General features: G+C 34.9%; 1 pseudogene; it reads right to left on the bottom strand.

Annotated features, from left to right (window-relative positions):
• Positions 1-2,782: 2,782 nt before the first annotated feature.
• LOC143639440 (ATP synthase peripheral stalk subunit OSCP, mitochondrial-like) lies at positions 2,783-3,709 on the bottom strand (annotated as a pseudogene).
• Positions 3,710-4,883: the final 1,174 nt, after the last annotated feature.

The raw sequence follows: 4,883 nt of genomic DNA, 5'->3' as shown, positions 1-4,883 counted from the left end.
GCTAAACTGTGGAAGCAACCTAGATGCCCTTCAGTAGATGAATGGATAAAGAAACTGTGGTATATATACACAATGGGATATTAGTCAGCATTAAAAGAGAATAAAATCATGGCATTTGAAGGTAAATGGGTGGAGTTGGAGAATATCATGCTAAACAAAGTACTCCAATCCCCATAAAACAAATGCTGAATGTTCTCTCTGATAAGTGGATGCTGATCCATAATGGGATGGGGGAGGCATGGGAAAAATGGAGGAACTTTGATTGGGTAAAGGGGAGGGAGGGGAGGGGAGAGTATATGGGGGAAGGAAAGATGGTGGAATGAGATGGACATCATTACCCTAGGTTCATGTATGACTGCACATATGGTGCAACAGTACATCATATACAATAAGAGAAATGAAAAGTTGTGCTGCAATTGTGTACAATGAATCAAAATGCATTCTGCTGTCATGTATACCTAATTAAAATAAATTGATTAATAAAAAATCACCTGATGCCCTATTAATATGTACAATTTTTGTTTTTATATTTTTTATATTCTTATATTTATTTGTTTTGTTTTTTGTTTTATATATCAGTTAATATGTTTTAAAAACACAATACTCAAGTTTGTTATATGAAATGGGGTAGTATTTGCATATTAATTATTCAAATCCTCCTATGTACTTTAAATCATCTCTAGATTGCTTATAATACCTAATATAATGTAAATGCCATGTAAGTAGATGTTACACTATATTTTTTTTAGGGAATAAAGACAAGAAAAACAGTCTTGGATTGGGGATGTGGCTTAATGGTAGAGCAGCTGCATAGTGTGTATAAGCCCCTGGGTCAAATCCCGAACATCACACATTAAAAAAAAAGTCTATATGTATTTAAACAGATACAATTTTTAATAAATTCTATCTGTGAATAATAGAATCTACCATACACATCGCACGGATGGGAGGCAAGTACTGATTATCTATCCATGAAATAATTTCCACAATCAAGATAATGAATATGTCTATCATACACCAAAGTTTCCATATACCCCTCTGTATTCACTAACTCTTGCCCCTGTGAGTTCCCCACCTGGGCCAGGCAACCACTGAAATCCTGTCACTATAGAATCATTTGCATTTTATTGAATGTTCTATAAATTATAATGTCTGAACTCTTTTTTGTCTTTTTCCACTCAGCATATTTGTTTTGAGATTCATCTATGGTTTCATGTCTTAAAAGTTAATTCCTTTTTATTCTGAGTAGTAGTCAATTGTGAAGATAAATAATGTTTTGCTTATTCTGTCACCTATTGCTAGATAATTGTGTGGTTTTCTATTTGAGTATCTTGCAAATAAAGTTACAAAGAAGAACTGCATCAGCAAGTTTTTGTGTGGACATAGACTATCCTTCTCAAGCAAATACTTTAGAGTGAAATGGTTAAATAATATGGTAGGTGTGTGGTGAAGTTTTTTTTATTGTTCTTTTTTTAAAAAAAATGTTTATTTTTTAGTTGTAGTTGGACACAATACCTTTATTTTATTTATTTTTTAATGTGGTGCTAAGGCTCGAACCCAGGGCCTTCCATGTGCCAGGTGAGTGCTCTACCACTGAGCCACAACCCCAGCCCATTTTTTCTTCTTTTTAATTACACATGACAGTAGAATAAATTTTGACATATCATACATACATGGAGTATAACTTCCCATTCTTGTAGTTGTACATGATGTGGAGTTACACTGTTGTGTATTCATATGTGAACACACAAAAGTTATATCTAATCCATTCCACTGTCTTTCCTATTCTCATCCCCCTCCCTTTCCTTTATTCCCCTGTGTCTAATCCAATGAACTTCTATTCTTCCTCTTCCTCTACCCCGTGTTGAACTTTTTAACTACAAAATTGTTCTCCAAAGTAGTTATTTTTAAATTTTAAATTCTCACCAGCAGTGTTTGACAATTGTAATTATCTTACATCTTCACCAACATTTGGAATGGCCATCCTTTTCATATTAGCTATTCTCACTAATTTGCTGAAACTGGCTTCAAACTTGGACTCCTCCTGCCTCAGCCTCCCCAGCTGCTGGGATTATAGGCATGCTCCCCCATGCCCGGCTGTATTATTAATCTTTAAGTGAGTGGCAGAATATACCAGTTGAAGTCATATGACTTGGTATTTTATTTTGTTTAAAATAATTTTTTTGTTGTTGTACATGAACACAATACCTTTATTTTATTTTTATGTGGTTGTAAGGATCGAACCCAGTGCCTCACACATGGTAGGCAAGGACTCTACCATTGAGCTACAACCCCAGCCTGACTTGGTAATTTATTTCTTTTTTACTTCTTTTTTTAGTTGTAGATGGACACAATATCTTTATTATTTATTATTTTTTATGTGGTTCTGAGGATTGAACCCAGTGCCTCATGCATGTGAGGCAAGTGCTCAACTACTGAGCTACAACCCCAGCCCCATGACTTGATAATTTCTTAAAGGTAAGTTGCATTGTGAAATGCAAAAGCTTATCAATGAATTTTTTCATATTCAGATTTCAACTCAAACAACTGGACAAGAGCTTTCCATTGAAACAAACTTCAGACTTCAGTATGAAGTGTAAGTACTTTATAAACTTTTCATTTTATCAATGCAGAATATAAAAGGATTAGGATTTAATATAGCCAACAATTTTTGCTCTTTTACCAAAGTCATTCCTTTTTTTTTTTTTTTTTTGATCTCTTCAGGAAGCATTTTATTGTTGCTCCATGTTTAAGAATTTTCACTGATAGAAAATCAATACTTTTAGATATTCTCCCACATAGCCCAGCTCAGCTTCTGAATCTTGGTTTTTGCAGACATATCAACATATTTCTCTCCAATACAGATAATCATTCCACCCATGATTGCTGGATCAGTCTTAACATCTAATTTCAATACTTGGCCTTGACTTAGGAAGCTCTTTAGGACTGTCTTTAACTCAGAAGGAGAAGCTTCATGTAAAGGAGAACTGGTGGTCACTGTGCAAGGTACTTCTCCACGGTTCACACTCATAATGGTAGAAAAGGCAGAAATGATGTTAAGGGCATTGTCTAGACAACCGTTTTCAGCAAGCAAGTTGATCAGGTTAGATTTGGGGGAAAACCTCTCTTTTCTGTCATGTCATTTATGCTTTTCATTTTATTTTATGTGGATGAACTTTTATTTATTTTTAAAATTTTTTAAATTAATTTTTTTAAATTTGTGTATGACAGTAAAATGCATTACAATTCATATTATACATATAGAGCACAATTTTCATATCTCTGATTAGGCTTTTCATTCTTTTAATATTTATTTTTTAGTTGTAGTTGGACACAATATCTTTATTTTATTTATTTATTTTATGTGGTGCTGAGGATCAAACCCAAGGCCTCACACATGCTAGGCAAGCGCTCTACCATTGAGCCCCAGGCCCAGCCCAAGGCTTTTCATTTTGATGGTATGCTTACTTTAGGGATTCAGAATAGAAGCAGCCACCTTGGGTTCCTTCAGTAGTTGTGCTACAATCAACAACTCCTTTTCTACTTGTTCCAGCTTATTCTGTTTAGATGCAGCAGAATAAAGAGCATAGTGACCTTCAATGCCATATATCTGAACTGGTGACCTCACAAGCTTGGTAAATGGTCTGACCATAGATGTACCGAAGCATTGCACCTGGAGCGGGAGCCGGGATGCTGCTGGGGCGGCCATCTTCTCCTGACCAAAGGCATTCTTAAATGATACTGCTTTTTTCTTTTGTTCTGAGCATGTAGCATGAAGGATACAACAACTACTAGTGATTTCACTGCCTTGATTTTTAAGTGGCAGCGGTTTTACTTACCATTGCTTTGTGTATTAGTGCAAACTTCAATATAATTAAAAAGGCAGATAATATTTGATATTATCATATTAGTTTTAACTTTATGGACTTCCTGAAAGCATCTCAGGGAATCTTAGGGGTCCACAGGTCACTCTTTGAGAACCACTGCATTTTAGTATGAAGCATTCAAATGTTTAATTCAAATGATTTAATATCCTAATTCCATTCCATGGTGCCTGCACTCATGACTCTCAAGTGAATATATAGAAATATAAAAATAATGAGAAATTCAAGAAGAGTTTCTCTTTACCCAAAATAAGATCTTAAAACAAGTAAATCACAACTAGAGAAACACAGCCCTTTGAAATTATACTAAACCATTCAAATCTGTCTCTCCCAATTGAATTCTACCATATAACAGTTATTTTCCTTTGGTTGACAAAAATAAACTCTAAAGTTTCAAGATCTTGAGTACTTGTATGCTACCTGATTTCTTTGACTTCCATTTTGCTTATCTATAAAATGGGGGGGGGGTGATCATAATAAGAACTACTTCACAATGCTATAAGAAACAAATGTAATACTCAATATAAAGCACAAAAATGATGAACAGATGTTAGCTATTATGCTAATTCTCCATTTCATTCCCTTTATGGCTGCATTGTATTTTGTAGTATGAAGGATCAAAATTACTTTGCCCTTGTCATATATTCTTATAGCTCTGAGAACTTTGGAAAATAAGAACTGTGTGGTTAGATAATCCAATTTGGGAGATGTTAAAGGAGCTGTATACTTTCCAAGAGATTCTGAGCCAGGATTCAACCAAGACAGGTGTGCTCAGTGTTGATTTTATTGATATTTCAAATTGTATGATTCTCTTTGTTGTTATTCTTGTTGTTTTGTGGTACCAGGGATTGAACTTGGGGGTACTCGGCCACTGAGCCACATCCCCAGTCTTATTTTGTATTTTATTTAGAGACAGGATCTCACTGTGTTGCTTAGTGCTTAGCTTTTGCTGAGGCTGGTTTTGAACTCACAATCCTCCTGCCTCAGCCTCCCAAGACA

This window comes from Callospermophilus lateralis, chromosome X, assembly GCF_048772815.1.
Source record: "Callospermophilus lateralis isolate mCalLat2 chromosome X, mCalLat2.hap1, whole genome shotgun sequence".
In the NCBI taxonomy this organism is placed as follows: domain Eukaryota; kingdom Metazoa; phylum Chordata; class Mammalia; order Rodentia; family Sciuridae; genus Callospermophilus; species Callospermophilus lateralis.
The sequence above is the reverse complement of the archived record's forward strand: the minus strand, read 5'-3'. Positions and strand labels throughout refer to the sequence as shown.